We start from the raw sequence: 18,912 nt of genomic DNA on the forward strand, positions 1-18,912 counted from the left end.
CACAAAGGCATGAACTCTTCACTGTGGTTTCACCAGAGCCTAGAGCAATATTTGGTCCACAGTTTGAACTCTAGAAAGACTGGCTGAATGTTAACGGCAGGATGGCTCCCACATGGGCTGCCGCTGATGCAGATCGATGATATGTGGGAAAATCTCTGGTGGATGCTCAGTAATGTAGGTGTGTGCATGTGTTCTCTGTACATGTATGTTGCATGCACACATGCACATTCCTGCACTTGCACATATGTGCATGCACGTAAGCCTGCACATGTACGTGTGTGCGTGTGCACGTGTGCATGTACGAGTGCTAGGGCTTATATGAGTGGAGGAACTCTGTCAGGGAAAGGAGGTCCTACAGTTCTGCAGGGGGTACCACTGACACAGTGGAATGTGGCTAAATTTGCACGCACTAGGCAAGAGGCTTAGCCATTTGAATTACGATTTTTTTAAAAGAGAAGGAGTGGAAAGAGACTTTTCTCTGTTTTTGCAGAACAAAGGGCTCAAGCAGGAGTAAGTTTAGGGACAAGAGACTTTTCTTACAGAAACTCCCTGCATCTAGGATTATTTAAATCTGTTGACAAGTGAGGCCAAGAGGTGAGCCAAATCATGGTGAAACATCCTCAAGCTTTTCAATGTTCCCAAAACTGTGGTTCAGAATAGACAGTCTTCTAAAACATATTTGGCAACTGAAATTCCAAGCCACAGCAGATTAAAGAGAAGGAAAAATGAAGGACAGAAAGAGAAGGGTGGGAAGGGCACAGAAAATACTGAGCCTTTGAAGAATTCACCTCCCAGGGTCCGCCCCCCCCCCCCCCCCCCCCCCGGGTGGAGCTGCAAAATTCATTGCCCTTGGAAGAATCATCTGGGCACAACAAGGGGAAGAGTATCTGCAGAGCAGTAGTGAGTTGGCGCCTGTCTTTCTAAACGTCTCTGAGCCACCGCTGAGGTCAGGACCTGTGCCATGGGGCCTGTACGTGCCGGCATGAAGGCAAAGTCTTTAGGTTCAGGTGTACACCGGCCAAAGTTAGCAGAATTAAAAAATGAATGAATGAATGAAGGCATGCATGAATAAAATGCATGTTCAAACTCCAACACAGTCCCTGCCCTGGCAGGTGGCGAGCATCCTAGGAGACCAGTTCCGTGTCTTGGGTCTCGCCCTGGGCAGCTTCCTAGCAGGTCTGACCTGGGCGCAGGCACATCCTGTACCAACCTGAAAACTCCACTTTACAGCATCACCGAGTGGTCCCCGGGTTGTTCCAGCCACTGTGCTGGAGTGACGGGGCCCCAGAGGCAGTCTCTGCCTTTGGCGGGGATGGCCTGAGCTGGTTAGAACTGAACACTTTGGTGTTGAAGATCCTGCACCCAGAAGGAGAGGAGGGGTGGGAAGGTCCCTTCATGTGTGGCTCCTCTCCACTGGGCCTTTGTCTTGAGTGCCATCTCTCAGAGGTCATCTAAGAGCATCATACGCACGTGGTACGTGGAAAGGGAGCCCAAACACCAAGCGCAGGCCCTTGTTTGCTTTGCCTGTTTTTGCCCCTGGCTGGATTTTCCTTTTATCTAGCAGGACATTTACCATGCGCCACAAAGAAACTCCAACAACGACTGAGAAATGATACCACCTTGGAATCGATAATATATAAGGAGAATGGCCCGCCTGCGTAGACAATTACAAACGACTCATTTCTGGGTGTCTGCACAGGGCTCTCCCTTCCCCACTTGGTGCTTCTTCCATTATCACCCTTTCTGTTGCGAGTGGAATGCAATTCAGTTAGAGCCCGCGTCCCCCTTGGCAGCTACAGGTCTGTTCGTCATGGCTCTGAGTCTGTTTCGTAGCTAAGTTCGTTTGTGTCCTTTTTAAGATTCTGCATATAAGGGATATCATTTGGTATTTGTCTTTCTCATTCTGACTCCCTTTACTTAGTATGTTGATCTCTAGGTGTGCCCATGTTGCTGCAAATGGCATTATTTCATTCTTTAATGGTTAAGTAGTATTCCATTGTGTAAGCACCACATCTTCTTTATCCATTCATCTGTTGATGGACATTGAGGTTCCTTACATGTCTTAGCTACTGTAAATAGTGTTGCAATGAACATTGGGGGTGCATGTATCTTTTTGAATTAGTTTTCTTCAGATATATGCCCAGGAATGGGACTGCAGGATCATGTGGCAATTCTATTTCAGTTTTCTGAGGAGCCTCCATACTGTTTTCCATAGTGGCTGCACCAATTTACATTCCCACCAACAGTGCAGGAGGGTTCCCTTTTCTCCACACCCTCTACAGCATTTGTTATTTGAAGACTTTTTAACGATGGCTATTCTAACTGGTGTGAGGTAGTACCTCACTGTAGTTTTTTTTTTTTTTTTTGTCTTTTCTAGGACTGTACTGTGGCATGTGGAGGTTCCCAGGCTAGGGGTCTAATCAGAGCTGTAGCCACTGGCCTACACCACAGCCATAACAATGCCAGATCCAAGCTGCATCTGCAACCTACACCACAGCTCATGGCAATGCTGGATCCTTAACCCACTGAGCGAGGCCAGGAATTGAACCCACAACCTCATGGTTCCTAGTCGGATTCATTAACCGCTGAGCCACGATGGGAACTCCCTCTGTAGTTCTGATTCACATTTCTCTAATAATTAGTGATATTGAGCATCTTTTCACGTGTCTATTGGCCATCTGTATGTCTTCTTGGAAGAAATGTCTGTTTAGGTCTTCTGAGTGTTTTTCAATTGGTTTTTTTGTGTGTGAGTAAATTGTATGAGCTGTTTGTATATTGTGGAAATTAAGCCCTTGTTGGTTGCTTTGTTTGCAGATATTTTCTCACAGTCTGTAGGTTGTCTTTTCATTTTGTTGATGGTTGCCCTTGCTATACAAAAGCTTATAAGTTTACTTATTTTTGCTTTTATTTCTATTGCCTTGAGAGACTAACCAAAGAAAATAATGGTACTATTGACATCAGAGAATGTTTTGCCTATATTCTCTTCTAAGAGTTTTATGATTTCACGTCTTTTATTTAAGTCTTTAAGCCATTTTGATTTTATTTTTGTGTATGGTGTAAGGGTGTATTCCAACTGCACTGATTTACATGAGGCTGTCCAGCTTTTCCAGCACCACTTGCTGAAGAGATTGCCTTTTCTCCATTGTATATTCTTGCCTTCTTTGTTATGGATTAATTAACTGTAGGTGTGAGAGTTTATTCTGGGCTCTCTATTCTGTTTCATTGATCTGCATGTCTTTGTACCAATACCATGCTGTTTTGATTCCTGAAGCTTTGTAGTATAGTCTGAAGTCTGGGAGGGTTATGCCTCCTGCTTTGTTCTTTTTCCCCAGGATTGCTTTGGCAATTCTGGGTCCCTTGTGGTTCCATATAAATTTTAGGATTATCTGCTCTCTTTCTGTGCAAAATGTCATGGATACTATGATAGGAATCACCTTCAATCTGTGGATTGTTTTGGGAAACAAGGAATAGTCTGCGATTTTAAGCAGGAAGGGCAGGGACTCCTTCTGTGAGAAGGTGTCATGGGAGCATTCAGATGATGCAGAGTTTAAGTCTGGCCTCCTCTGTGTTTCATAATTGTGCAGGACAGATGGGAAAAGGATGCTAAAGGCGTCACAGAGAAGGTAACTTTCTTCTTAAAAGAAAATAGTCAAGACTACGGTTAACTAAAATTCTCTTGGAGTTCCCATCATGGCACAGCAGAAACAAATCCGACTAGGAACCATGAGGTTGCAGGTTTGATCTCTGGCCTCGCTCAGTGGGTCAAGGACCTGGCGTTGCCATGAGCTGTGGTGTAGATTGCAGACCCAGCTCGGATCCCAGGTTGCTGTGGCTGTGGTATAGGCCGGCAGCTGTTGCTCCGATTCGACCTCTAGCCCGGGAACCTCCATATGCCACGGGTGCAGCCCTCAAAAGACAAAAGACAAAAAATAAATAAATAAATAAAATAAAAATCTCCACACTTTGTTAATGAATCCTCACAATAACCCTGCAAAGCAGTGGTTATTAGCCTAAGCGGATGGAAGAAAGAACCCAGGCCAGGGAGGCTAAGTGCCTCACCCAAGATCACATGACTAGTTCATGGCAGAGCTGGGATTTGAACAAAGTCTGTCCATGCAGAAGCTGTGCTCTTGGCACACAGCCCAGCCTCCCTGGGTAAGCAGGGTTCCATAGGCAGGGCTGGATCTTGCCAGGTAGAGAGAAAGGGGGAGTGACCCCAATCAGAGGAACAGAGCAGTCCCAGGCAGAGGACACAGCAGGAGTGGGGCAACATCAGAGAAATGACAGGACTGAGGTGAGAGGGCAGGCGCGAGGGCAGCCTGGGGCAGCTGACAGTCAGCTTGGCCAAGGCCTTGTGACGGGCCTTGCATGTCAGGCTGAGGAGGTGGGATTTCATTCTGCGGGTGGAGTGTCAGAGCCTTTTCTGCAGGATTGTGGAAACAGCAGGGTCTGGGAGGTAGGGGTGAGGGCTGGGGATGGCAGGAAGAGCAGGCACGTTCATTAAGGTAAGGACCCCCAAGCCACAGAGGTGATAACAACCTTAACTAACCCCCAGCTATCCAGTCAGGACCCAGCCTTTAAGTCTGTCCTTTAAGTAGATGTCAGGGGCTCTTCATGCTGTATTTGGAACTTTCTCCCATTCACTCTGGACTTCCTTTCCACCACGGAGGGGCTGGATGATCTGGGTTTAAATATGGCAAAACAGAGTCTCCATGAATTATTTTGCTAATAACCATGATGATGCACATTCACCGGAGGCTCAGTAGGTGCCAAGTGCGAAGGGTTGCACTTCTCAGAAGCCCTGTGTAGACCCGGGTGCTCAGAGAGGTTAAGGAGCTTGGCCACACTCACACAGCCTGGAGCAGTAGAGGTGGGATACAAGCTTTATGTGTAGACAGAGCACCTGATGAGCTTGTTAAAAATACAGATTCTGATTCAGTTAGTCTCGGGTAGGACTCACATCCTGCATTTCTTTCTTCTTCTTCTTCTTTTTTTTTTTTTTGGTGGTGCCTGTGACCTGTACAAGTTCCTGGGCCAAGGGATCAAACCTGAGCCACTGCAGTGACCATGCCAAATCCTTAACCGCTAGGCCACCAGGAAGGCCACATTCTGCCTGTTGAACAAGCTCCCAGGTAAGGATGACTCTGCACAGAGGGACCCTTGGAGCAGAAGACTCCATAAGCTTCTCCCTGCGGTCCCCATTGTCACCTGCTAGGTCTCCCTCCTCCCCATTCCTGCTCCTGTTAGACAGGGTGCCAGCATTCCCTGACCTTTCCCTGCGAGTGGCCCGTGGCCCTCAGGGGAAGGGGAAAGGGGTCAAACTGTCAGCCCCTGGAAGCTCTTCTCGAGGTGGCTGACATGCTGCCCAGCTGTCAGATGAGGGACAGGTCCAGGCTCTCTGCCTCCCGGGGGGGAGAGGGGGGTTCTGGGGGAGGTGAAGAGTCAGACTGCAGAGGCCCCTGTGCCCGGGGTCTCCAGCCTGAGGCGGGTCAGAGGTCAGAGCAAGTGGAGAGGCCTGGGCCCCTCGGGGAGGGCACAAGTGCCTCTCTCGAGGAACCACACCTCCGGGCTCTGATTTCAGAGCTTTTCACGGGGGCTGTCAGAGGAAATAACGGGACTGTTTCTGAGCTTTCAAAGGAAGCATCCTGTCAAGACATCAAAGCCCCAAAGGATGCTTTTAGCTTTGCTGGGTCTTCTGACAGAGCCATTAACAGATTCCACTGCAGTTCATCAAGGGTAGATCTCTTGTGTGTATGAATGTGACTGTTCCTTTATGTTTTAAAGTCACAACATTGTTCCCCGCACTGTGCCCTGATGGAGGAATTCTGATAGGCAGGCATGTTGCGGTGGTGGTGGTTGGCGGGTAGGTGGAGAAAGGAGTGGGATACAGGGATCTTGGGTTTGGCTCCCAGCTCTCACCTCATCCGTCTCCATCCTTGCCTCCCTTTATCCCATCTGTTAAATGGAAGAGGTGAATTCTGAAATGTCACTGGTGACCTTGAGTTAATTCCTGTGCTTTTAGTGATCTCTCCTCAGCTTACTTTAAATCTAAACTTGAATTTTGGGGAGGGGCCAAAGGGGAGCTCCCAGACCATCAGATGCCATCTGGGGTGCTTCTTAAGAATACCCCTTCCTGAGCCCCAGTCCAGGCTTATTAAACTTAAGAGGCCAGGAGCAGGCCGGGGAATCTGCATTTCTAACAAGCAGCCACTGAGACTGATGAGCAGCCAGGTTTGGTGGCCTCGGCAAGAAGCCATCAGTTGGCCTCTCTTGATGCAGAAGTGGTCGGGCCGAGGCCAAGCCTGTGCCATGCGGAGGGGAGCTGTTCTGCGCTGCGTTCTCTGCCAGGCTTGAGGGCATTAACGTGCTCCCCGAGGAATGGCATTTCGGAGGGTGATGCAGAAACGGAGGAGGAGCTGGACCAAACAAAGATGCTGGGAGAGAAAAGAACAGAGAACTCTGGGCACACGACAATGGAGTGCAAGGTGTCCCGGGAAACCTGCTGGTGGCTGCGGAGGGGAACTGTAGGAAGCTATTTCCCGTTACCTGTGTTTGTGCTTAACTGTTATTGCTCAGTTTCTCAGTTTTTTTTTTTTTTTAAACCAAAGAATGCTTTGCTGGTCTGGGTAAGTGAAGGCTGGAAAATGAGGTCACAAGATGCCATCTACGTGCAGGGTCTTTATTTTTCCCATCACACCAAGAGATGGTGGTGATCTCCGTTCCACAGAGGAGGAAGCTGAGGCCCGGAGGGGTTGACCGGCCTGCTGAGGAGGGCGGAGCCCAGGTAATCCTGGCTCTCCACCTACTGCTGGGTCCCGTAACACGCAGTCGCTAAGTGTTAACAGTTCTACCTCCTGACACCAAGTCTATACTCAAGGTGGCTCTTCCCCGCTGGCAATGTTCAAAAGAGTAAGGTTTTAATTGAATTCTAATGTCTTTCTCAACCTGCTACTCCGAGCTGCAGAAAGCTAGCGTGGTCTCCTCCAGCCAAAACATTTCAGTGGATGAAATAAAATTCATGAAAGGAAATGGTGACAACAGCATCACCATGCATTTAGGTGACACAGGGCTCTGAGAGGAGGCTGGCATCCTGCTGGCATCCTGCTGGCAGAGGGTAGGAGCAGTGCTTGAGATGGGGTAGTGAGCACTCAGGGGCAAAGAAAGCCAGCCACGTCGGAGAAGTCAGCCCCGTTCTGGGCCCCCGTGAGTCTGGAGCCCAGAATCTACTTTTCTTCCAAGCAATGAATTCCAGAGCTCAACTCACTAGATGAGGACACGGCTTCTGCCTACCGGGCTCCCCCTCAGCCCTCACCACCTGTGCCCACCTGGCAGGGTGGCTCCAGGCCTCCTGGGTTGGACCCTGGCTCTGCCGCTCAGAGGGGTCCACCCTTCTCTGGCCACAGCTGGGATGCCCACCGGCCAGACCCCAAAGCCACATGCAGCCTGGAGAACGTCAGCCACAGCACGCTCCCTCACCATGGCCAGGCTCAGCCTCAGCCTCTGTGACTATGAAATGGGTCAATCTCCACCTGCAGGATTGGGGACTGAATGAGACCCGTTAATGCCAGCACCTTCCCTAAAAGGGCAACTTGAATGAACCACCTGGCATTAGTGATGAGAGACATGGCCAAGTGAGGTTCAGAGGTACCACTTTGCCCTTCTGCCCCTCAGAGCAGCCCAGGCTCCCCACAGCCCCTCTCAGCAGCCAAGCCCCGTGCCAGCTGCTGCTCATCTCACCTGAGTCGTGCTGCCACGACACCTTTTTACTCTTCTTTTGTTCATGCCCTTAGACATTTCTATGGCAACTATGCCAATATTTTTAATGCTCCCACCAGTGCCCTTCTTAGTAGAAGCTTGTGCTCTCTTATCTCGCTGAGAAGATCATCTCCACCCTTAGCTCTTCTCTCTCCTCCAGAGAGGAGGCAGTGGTCTCCTCATTTGAAGGCTAAGCCCCCGACCTGGCCTCCAGGCAGCCCTCTGCACTCCAGGGAGAGCCTCTTCCTGTGGAGGTGCCGACAGGACTGCATGTGAGCCCAGAAGCACACGTGGTCACCTTGCCACCTGAAGGGGAACGCGCCTGCGTGCTGACAGCTGAGCTGGGAGATGCAGAGAGCGAGTTCTGACCACCTCCCACCAAGTGCCGCCCTGCTTGAATCTGACTCACTCGTGGACTCTCCCTTAGGTGGGTTTTCTTGAGCTGGTTTGACGGGCCGTTCTGGCACCTGTAAGTGAAGACGTCCTGCAGACACGGTTTCGGGCCAGCCTCCTTGCTGCCCGCGTCCCTTTCTCCTATGGCAGGGGCTGCCTCGCCTTTTCCTGCCTCGGCAGACATGGAGGTGATGTGCCCGTTGGCGACATTCTCTCCTTTTGGGGTTGGGTATCATTCCACACCATTCTCTTTCCCTGAAGAAAGAGTCTCAGGCTGCTAGCGGGAGTGACGTCCGTATAGGCTTAAAACCTTGAGTCCTTGGGAATCAAGGAAAGCACGTCCTTCACAAACCTCAATACTTCATTTTTAGAAACGGATTTCTTGCTGCTGCCTACTTCGCGACGGATGCCCTGATCGAACGTCATGTCTCTAAACGTGGGTCTGACCATGGCATCCTCATCTGCAAAACCTCCCTCGGAGTATGGGAGCTGGCTGGGAGAGGCGCTTTCCACCACCCGGTTCCATCTCAACGCCCCATTCCTGTCCTCTAACAGTCCTGGGATTTTATTTTATTTTTTATTTTTGTTTTTTGCTTTTAGGGCGGCACCTGCAGCATATGGAAGTTCGCAGGCAAGGGGTCAAATTGGAGCTGCAGCTGCCAGCCTACGCCACAGCCACAGCAATGTGGGATCCAGGTGTATCTATGACCAACACCACAGTTCATGGCAACACCAGATCCTTAACCCACTGAATGAGGCCAGGGATTGAACCCTCGTCCTCCTGGATACTAGCCGGGTTTGTTACCGCTGAGCCACAATGGGAACTCCCCTGTCCTGGTATTTTAAAAGGGAGATACAGCAGCAGAAGACCTATTTTTTGGAAGTAGGAACATGGACCTTGGAAAAGACGGCACAACTCAGTTCATTCATTCATTCTTACATGCATTCATTCCTTCTTGAGTGCCTGCTCTATGCCAGACACTGCTTTAGATACTTAGGAAACAAGACAGAAGATTCCTGCTTTCAAGATGCCCATGATCTAGGCAAGGGAGACAGAAAAGACATGGAAAACAAAGATCTTATGGTGGTAAGTGCTCTGCAGAGAGTTCTTCAAAATGATGTGATGGTGACTTAAGAGCTACTTTCCATGAGATGCTCAAGGAAACATGCTTTGAGGAGAGGCCGACCAAGCTGAGGGCTTCATATCACGAAGAGTGACCTCAACACAGTAACAAGTATTACTATAAACAGAGGAAGAGACTGACTCCCTGTGATGCTCTATGTTCACTGCACAGTTTCCTCTTTTTAAAATTACTCAATGAATTTTATTGCATTTATAGTTGTACAACAATCATTACAACCAAATTTTATAGCATTTCCTTGCCAAACCCTCAGTGCATCCCCTTATCCCCCAACCTGTCTCACTTGGGAACCACAAGTTTTTCATAGTCTGTGAGTCAGTATCTGTTCTTCAAAGAAGTTCATTGTGTCCTGTTTTAGATTCCACATGTTAAGTGATAGCATTTGATGTTGGTGTCTCATTGTCTGACTGACTTCACTTAGCATGATAATTTCTAGGTCCATCCACGTTGCTGGCAAATGCCATTATTTCTATCTTTTTAATGGTGAAGTAATATTCCATCGTGTATATGTACCACATTTTCTTTATCCACTCCTCTGTTGATGGGCATTTAGGTTGTTTCCACGTCCTGGCTATTGCATATAGTACTGCACAGTTATTTTCAAAGTATTCAGTTATTATTTAAAAATTATATTCCCCTCAAAATGCTTTTTTGGGAAAGGCCTAAAAAGCTTCACTGAAAAGCACAACTTTTCACTTGCCAACATGAAAACAGAACTCTTTGATGGTTTTATAATGGGAAAAAGTTCTTTTTCCCACTTGGGACAGCTCAGGGATACAGGACACCATGAGATGAGTTGAGAGCTCCAAACGTCTCCAAAAGAGAGGGAAGGAAAACTCATCTGTGAGTCTAGATCAAATATTAAGATAAATTTTAATCCCAAGGAATATATATATATTTATGGCTACACCCACAGCATATAGAGGTTCCTGGGCCAGGGATTGAATCCATGCTGCAGCTGTGACCTATGCCACAGCTGCAGCAATGCTGGATCCTTCAACCCACTGTGCTGGGCCAGGGATTGAAACCATGCTTCTGTAGCAACCCAAGCTGCTGCAGTCAGATTCTTAATCCACTAAGCCACAGCAGGAACTCCCCCAAGGAATACTTTTTATAAAGTGGATTAAAAAACAAAACTGTAGCATGTAGGTTTTTTTTTTCTCCTTTTTTCTTTTAATGGCCACATCTGCAGCTTCAGCATATGGAAGTTCCCGGGCTAGAGGTTGATTTGGAGCTGTAGCTGCAGGCCTGTGCTGCAGCCATGGTGGCCCTGGATCTGAGCCTTATCTGCAACCTATGTCGCCGCTTAGAGCAATGCTGGATCCAGTGAACAAGGCCAGGGATTAAACCTGAATCCTTATAGAGATAACAATGGATCCTTAACCCACTGAGCCACAACGGGAACTCCTGAAGCAGTGTCTTGATAGCTTATAAAGATTTTGCACCCAAATGCCATCCCCTGCTTTTAGTGAGTTAAGCCAAAGAAAAACCAGCATCAAGAAGGTTCCAAGACATTGGAGTTGAAAGGCTCTTAGAGGTGACCTCAGCCTGCCCCTTAATGTCATGGCCAACCATGAGATTTGGGGAGAAACAGAATAAAAGTATGGTGCAAGGACCTAGAACCTGGCAGCCTATGTGCCTGGGGCAGGTGGGTGAGGTTTTTTCCAGAGGTGGCTGTGTTGGGGTTCTGCTGGGTTGCTGTCTCTCCTCAAGGTCACGGTGGGATCAAGGGGTTTTGAGCTGAGCTGGTCCTTAAGAAGCCAGTTAAGCAGAGTGGGCAAGTCTACTAGCTTTGGAATGAGAGCAGATTTGGTGTGAATGGAGGCTCCACCCAACACTTAAGCAGTTATATGATGTTGGCAAGAAACTTCATCTCTCCTGGTTTGGTTTCTTTTTCTACAAATCTAGAGCTAATGCCTACCTTGTATGATTATTAGGGAGCATTAAGTGGTGTGATGCTTGTAAAGACTCTATCATAACACTAGGCTAATGCTCGGTAAGGTTGATAATGAAGCAAGAGCGGCTCTGCTGTGATGGATTATACAGCAGAAATTAGTAGAGAGTGTCTAACAAAGGCAAGTTGAATTCGATCCCCAGGGGGGGCTCCAAGTCCCTCATGATTCTAGATCCAGGATAGGACAACTGGGAAATCGTCTCTGCGTGTGTCTGCCTGGGGTTCATATCACCAATCGGTCACATGGTAACATCCTCACCCTCTCTTTCTCTGAGCAATACTCTTGTTAAAAGGAAAAAAGCAACAAGATTAAGACATTTTGAAGCGAAGTGGCTTCATTATTTTTGCAGCTAATTCCTGGTGCTATCATCTTCTTCAAGGCAGAGCATCCTTTTTCAGGGTAGAAAGAATCATCACAGCCGCCACCACATACAGGCACACACACCCACACACCCCGAAAACCACGGCTGGGGAAGAGGGATGTGTTTCTGAGCAGGAAAAAAAAAATTTGCTGCGACGGGAAGCAAAAGAAATAGGAATCAATTCTGGTTGTACGTGTCACATACATAAATAAATAAGGTGCTATCAAATGTTTAAGATGGGCCTACTCTGATTTACAATCCATCACACTCTGCTATCAAAACATTTAGAGAGGCGGTGAGACTACGGGGCTTTATCATATCGACAATTCCCCATGTAACCTTTTCATTTTGCTCCTGGGTGTGATTTGCACACATTTCATCTTCGAGGAGCTGGGAGAGAAGTGAGATTTTTCTATTCCCCAGGCACGGATCAGGGCGAGACGGGGCTTTTCAGCAGATGCTTAGATTCCATCAGATGCCTGTCCATCCCCTGCCCCCCCAGCCCATCCTTCGCACCCCCAATCCCTAAGCTTTCTCTGAACCCCTTTCATCTCTACCTCGAAGAAACTTCCCTTCATCTCAAAGCCTGGGATAAAGGCTGCAGGTTTGCTTGTATTCTCTCCAAGCCAGTTAAAGCCCAGACAAAAATCACACTGATTTAAGCCATATCCAGGGGCTATATTTCTGCATCTCTGCACAGGACCCAGGGTGTCTAGGCTGAATAACGGTCCTCAAAGATATCCCGGTCCTAATCCTGGAATCCGGGAGTGTGGCCTTATATGTCAAAAGGGACTTTGATGATGCGATTAAATTAAGGAGAGTGAGATGGAGAGATTTTTCTGGATTATCCAGGAGGGGCCCTACATGTGATCACACGTGTCCTCGCAGAGGGAGGTCGAGGGAGATCGGGCTGCAGATGAGGAGGGGACAGTGTGTGATGATGGGAGAGACTGCAGTGATGCCTCTGAAGGGGGAAGAGGCACCACAAGCCAAGGAATGCAGGCAGCTGCTAGAAGCTGAAAAAGGCAAGGAGCCTCCAGAAGAAACGGCCCTCCCAGCACCTTGACGTTAGCTTTGTGGATCTGACTGTCGATTTCTGACCCCTAGACCGTTAAGAGAATACATCCCTGCTGTTTTGAGCCAACACCTTTGTGGTCATTTGTTACAGCAGACTAGGACACCACCATGGAGGGGCCAGTTGCACTGGGTCTGCAGCCTGTGACTTTCCTGCACACCACACCACCTCTTAGCTGAGCAGCCCTCTGCTTCCATGCAGAAGCTGGAGGCCCCAGGTCTGCTGGCCCCGGAGAAGCTGGCTGCTGTCCCTTGGGAACGAGTCATGAGCGGGGAAACAGCAGTCCTGTTGGACTCTAATCCACGAGGCCAGGATCGGCTGCCTTCGGTTTCCATAAAGTTGCCAGTGGGATGACTACTTCTCTTCCATATTCTACGATGACTGTCATTAGAGAAATACACACGAGTGTGCGCAGATCCACACCCGCTCGGCCTGTTTGCTCTTCCTCCAAATCAGGGTCTCGGTTCACCACTACGATGAGATCCTCTCTCATCTTCCATGGCTGCCATCATCTCTCATCTGGACCCCGCAAGCACCTCCTGCCTCTGTCCTGGCCTCCCAGCTTCCCATCCACGCACCATTCTCCCCAATTCACAAATCCTCCAGAAATACCTTGTAGTATCATCCATCACATCTGCTTACATATCCTGATGCACAGACTACACCCCAGGATGACTGCCTGAGAGTCTTGGAGCAGGGTCCAAGCTTTGGTGTGTTCTGAGGCTCCCCGGGTGATGCCAGTGGAAGTGCTCGAGGTGAGTAAGGGCGGGGTGCACACCTGACTTACGCCCTCAGCTGCACTCCCCCTGCCCCCATGTTTAGAACACGTGCTCTTGGAGGTGGAAGACTGTCTTTTTTTTGGCCGCACCTGTGGCATGTGGCAGTTCCCCACCAGGGATCGAACCTGTGCTGCAGAGATCTGAGCCACTGCAGTGACAATGCTAAATCCTTACCCTGCTGTGCCGCCAGGGAACTCCGAGAAGACCTTGTCTTCAGTGTGGTAAAACTGAACTGTCTTTAAGGGGGCCTCATGCATGTCTTTCTTCTCCCTTCCCAGGGCTGGGATGAGGATCACGTGAGATGGTGGGAACAAAGGGGCCTGCCTGCCTTCTCTGCCCCCTCCTTCTGCCTCTCTGTCCCCCTCTCTCTCCCTCTTCCCTTTCCCATCCTCTCCCGAGAGTCCATCCTCTTTGCTTTTAAAGGTCAAGTAAGGGATGAATGTCCTGTTTAGTAGGTCACGCAACCGTGGCAGGTTCCTTTCTGGGCCCAAAGGATAGACTTCAGCCCCTCCCATGCAGCCAGCAGCGCACAGCTCCTGCAGAAATACCCTTGGCTCCTGGGGGTCCAGACACAGAGCCCCTTGCAGGCCGCACCCCAACACAACTAAACGGCTCTGGTCAGGCAGGGCAAAAGCCAGCATGCCTGGACAACTATGGGCCACAGACCGCTAACGTGAATCCAGGCTTGTCCAGCCCCACTCATTTCACAGGTGAGGAAATCGAGGCTTAGAGATACTAATACCCACGGAAAGGTACATGGACTGGGGCGGGTGGTGGCTTTGGACAAGTGGCCTCTAGAGGCCACTGGCAAGGCCTGCCCCACTGGGAGCCGGAACAGCCCTCAGACCAGGGAGGATGCCCATGGTAATACTGAGAACCAGCTTTGCGTGGAAGGGGTGAGGATGCTGGTGGGCCTTGCCAGCGTGGTGTCTTTGCGGACAGATCAAGGACTGGGTGGGGGCGGGGGGAGGGGCCGGCTGCCCACTCCCACCCCCTCTCCCAGCACACAAGGCCGGCAGGGTCCTGAGTCCCCACCCCCAGCACACCTGGGGTGCCTCGGGAAGGCAGGGCCCCTCTTGGGATCACCATCACCAGGGGGCAAATTCTTACCAAGTCAGTCCTGTGAGGAAGGGCTCGAGAAAAGTATGGTTTTTTTTTTTTTTTTTAATTTTTTTTTAAACAATTTAAGTTTGAGAAAGGACCTGTAGGGGTTCCCTACTCTTCCAGAATTCCACTTTCACAATTTCTGAGCAATTCTGCAAGCTGCTGCTCTTGGTAGAAAATCATGTCTCTGTGTTCCCTCTTGCCAGCAGCCCTCCCCACCTCCTCCGCACCCGAAATAATAACAGTAAAGGGTGCCGATGGTAACGTGCAGCCCGGTCTGGAATGTGCACGGAGGTTCACAGACATTTTCCGCACAGCGTCGAGCAGGACCCCTTAATCCTGAGCAAGCGGAGCGGGAAATATTATAGCTTCTATTTTCCCATGAGGCTGAGAAGAGGTTTCCTTCCATGATCTGTTCCAGAATCTTCCTTACCTTGGCTCTCTGCTGCTACCTTCCTGCTGTACAAACAGGAGGTACACGCTGAGCTGGCCTCCAGATGAACTGAAGTCGGAACCCAAGCCCAATCCTTCTTTTGCCTTTGTGGGTTCCTCTTTTGGAGGGATACAAGGTTAATTAAATTTTTTTTTTTTTTTTGCTTTTTAGGGCTGCATCCACGGCATGTGGAGGTTCCCAGGCCAGGGGTCGAATTGGAGCTATAGCCACTGACCTACACCACAGCCGTAGCAATGCCAGATCGGAGCTGCATCTTCGACCTACACCACAGCTCACGGCAACGCCAGATCCTTAACCCACTGAGCGAGGCCAGGGATCAAACCCGCAATCTCAGGGCTCCTAGTCATGTTTGTTTCCACTGAGCCAAGACGGGAACTCCAATGTTAATTAATTATAAACAACCCCATGGCATCTGTAGCTTCCTATATGGTCAGATCTATATGGGTCTTTGCTGTACTCTATAAATCAGTGTGAGAAGGAAGGTGAGTTCTGAGTATGTAAGGACAGGAAACAAAATAATACTTAGTGGATAATTTTTTCAGACATAAGGGGCCGGTCTTTGTGATTTTTTTTTTGTCCTTTTCCAGAGGAATTTCCAGCTGACAGTCATAAGGCTCCAACATGCTATGACCCTGGTTAGAGGAGGTTGGCCAAAATACTGGAAAATAGGAGTTCCTGCTGTGGTGTAGTGGGTTAAGAATCTGACTGCAGTGACTTGGGTCGCTGTGGAGGTGCAGGTTTGGTCCCTGGCCCTGTGCAGGGGGTTAAAGGATCTGGTGCTGCTGCAGTGGCTTGGGCTGCAGCTGTGGCTCAGATTCAATCCCTGGCCTGGGAAACTTCCATGTGCCACAGGTGCGACCATAAAAAATATTGAAAAATATATGGTGATACGTATCAGTAAGGAAAACCCTATACACAAAGGAGAAATGGGGTTACTTCTTGGCTGACTGAATGGAGTCAGAATGCTCACTGGTTGATGAAATATCAGCAGGCTCACAGGGGAAGAAATTAAAAAATTATTATGCTCAGTGTCACATGAGTGTATTAGAAAAATGTTATAATATCTTGTTTGAGGGAGAGAGCAATTCAGAAGAAAAAAGATATCTCAGTTTTCTCATCTGTATTATGGGGATAATAGGTGAAATTATTCCTCAGAAGGTTGTTAGGAGAATCAAATAATAGGATCAATGGAAGAACAGCCTAATGCAACTTGGTGTATAGAAAAGTATTCAATGTGTACTAATAAATGGTAAGAGCATAAAAACAGTAATTGCAGCAACACTAACACTAGGATTAGTAGTGTAATAGTAACACTAGGATATCCTATCTTTTTTGCAAACCCTACTTGTCCCAAGCCAACATGATCATCTGGCCTCCTTATTCCCCCTCCCCCCCCCCCCCCCGCCTCCAGGGGCACCAAATCCTCTGTCATCCAGGTTGGTGGCACAAAGTCTTGGCTACTCCGCCTGGTGCTACTCTTCCTGTGTGTGCCCAGGGTGGGCTACCTTCACTCCGGAGGCTGCCTCTCCCTTCAGTCTGAATCCAAGCTCTGTCATTTATTTGTAACATTGTAGATGTTTCCACACGAATCCAAGCCATCACCCACCGTGTCCTTCCACCGTCTCCCTGCCCTGTTCCAATGTACTTTGCACCTGCTGCCAGGAAACTCCCCCTCCCCCCCAATCTCTAGCTTTACTCCATCTCCTGTTTCAGAAACGACCAGTCATGGGGTCCCATTCTTCACTGAATCCCATTCCAACCGGTCTGATGAGCTTTCAGGTTTGCCCAAGACACGACACCAAGGTTCTTACCAAAGCACACACACTCTTCCTTCCTGAACCCTCTGCTCCCAACAGGCTCTTTGCATCCCATCCCTACCAAATATGTGTCGATTTATCTGCCAGGCCTCCAGTCTAGGCATTGGGGAATGGGCTGACGGTTCAGTTTCTCCTGATAAGTCAATAGTCTCAAAAGCAGAGCTGTCTGGCTCTTAACAACCCATTAGGTTGAAGTTCCTCTATTCACTTAACAGATATATGAGCACCTACTAAGTGCTAGGTTCTGTTCTGGGGGCTGGAGATGGGGGAGGTGAGCTAAGCTTAAAGTTGTCCCCTTGGAGTTTTAGTCTAGTAGGAGACAGAAAATTACAGAAGCAATGATAATGCAAGAGGGCTGAGAGACAGACAGACAGACAGACAGATAGGCAGGCAGTATGAGGTGTCAGGAGAGAGGCAAGGTGAGCTGGTAGAGGTAAGCAGGAATCTCTTTGGACTTTATCCCTGGGGTAGTGGAAAGCTGCTGAACCGGGAGGGAGAAGGTGGGATGTTGGTGGGAGTTGATAGGTGTTTCAGAAAGCACCAAGTTAAAGCCCTCTATGCCTGGCACTTCAATAACCTGCCCCCAGCTCTCCTATGGATCCCCATGAGTCTGAATCCTGACACAATGTATTTTGATCAGCTAATGCCCTGAGTTTATACTACTCATTCTTGTCACTATGTTCCTATGTTCTAGGTTGTGGTGCAACAGAGGTGGACAAAACCCACACATTTCCTATGGCAGGTGGAATAATGTCCCTCCCAAAGATATCCAGGTCCCAATCCCTGGAACCTGGGAATGTTACTCTCGCATATGTAAAAAAGAATTTTGCAGACGTGATTAAGCTAAGGCCCATCCTCATATATCTGGATAAAACTGTAATTCAAAATAGAACTACCATTTGATCCAGCAATCCCACTCCTGGGCATCTATCCAGAGAAAACCACAACTTGCAAAGACACATGTACTCCAATGTTCATTGCAGCACTATTTACAATAGCTAAGACATGGAAACAACCCAAATGTCCATTGACAGAGGAGTGGATCAAGAAGATGTGGTACATATACACAATGGAATATTACTCAGACATTAAAAGGAATGAAATACCAGCATTTTTAGCAACATGGATGGACCTAGAAATTATCATGCTAAGTGAAGTCAGTCAGCCATACAATGAGACACCAACATCAAATGCTTTCACTGCCATGTGGAATCTGAAAAAAGGACAGACAGGACAGACTGAACTTCTTTGCAGAACAGATGCTGACTCACAGACATTGAAAAACTTATGGTCTCCAGAGGAGACAGTTTGGGGGGTGGGGGGATGTGCTTGGGCTGTGGGATGGAAATCCTGTGAAATTGGATTGTTATGATCATTATACAACTACAGATGTGATAAATTCATTTGAGTAATAAAATTTGAAAAAAAAGATAATGCACCCCTATGTTCACAGCATCACTATTTACAAAAGCCAAGACATGGAAATAACCTAAATGTCTATTGACAGATGAATAAATAAAGAAGATGTGGTATGGAGTTCCCATCGTGGTGCAGTGGAAATGATTCTGACTAGGAACCATGAGGTTGTGAGCTTGATCCCTGGCCTCGCTCAGTGGGTTAAGGATCCAGCATTATGGTGAGCTGTGGTGTAGGTCACAGATGTGGCTCAGATGTGGCATTGCTGTGGCTCTGGTGTAGGCCAGCAGCTCTAGCCCCGAATCAACCCCTAGCCTGGGAACCCCATATGCTGCATGTGTGACCCTAAAAAGACAAAAGACAAAAAAAAAGATGTGGTAATATACACAACAGAATATTATTCAGCCATAAAAAAGCAGCACATGCCATTTGTAGCTAGGTCCATTTGGATGGACCTAAAGCATCTCATACTAAGTAAGGTAAGTCAGAGAAAGACAAATACCATATAATATCACTTATATGTGGAACCTAAAATATGACACAAATGAATTATCTACAAAATAGAAACAGACTCACAGGCATAGAGAAGAGACTTGTGGTTGCCGAGGCAGGGGGTGGGGTGGATTGGGAGGTAGGGACTAGCAGATGCAAACTGCTATAT

General features: G+C 48.5%; 1 protein-coding gene and 1 long non-coding RNA gene across 3 annotated transcripts in view; one reads left to right on the forward strand and one right to left on the reverse strand.

The window, feature by feature from the left end:
- ZHX2 (zinc fingers and homeoboxes 2) overlaps positions 1-18,912 on the reverse strand; it is a 177,944-nt gene that overhangs the window by 21,458 nt on the left and 137,574 nt on the right. The gene's annotated exons all lie outside the window — the stretch shown is intronic.
- LOC125129062 (uncharacterized) lies at positions 7,890-17,742 on the forward strand. Its single transcript, XR_007135404.1, has 3 exons — positions 7,890-8,182; positions 12,778-13,436; positions 17,530-17,742. It is a non-coding gene; the product is annotated as an uncharacterized LOC125129062 (long non-coding RNA).

Source organism: Phacochoerus africanus, chromosome 6, assembly GCF_016906955.1.
Source record: "Phacochoerus africanus isolate WHEZ1 chromosome 6, ROS_Pafr_v1, whole genome shotgun sequence".
Classification (NCBI taxonomy): Eukaryota; Metazoa; Chordata; class Mammalia; order Artiodactyla; family Suidae; genus Phacochoerus; species Phacochoerus africanus.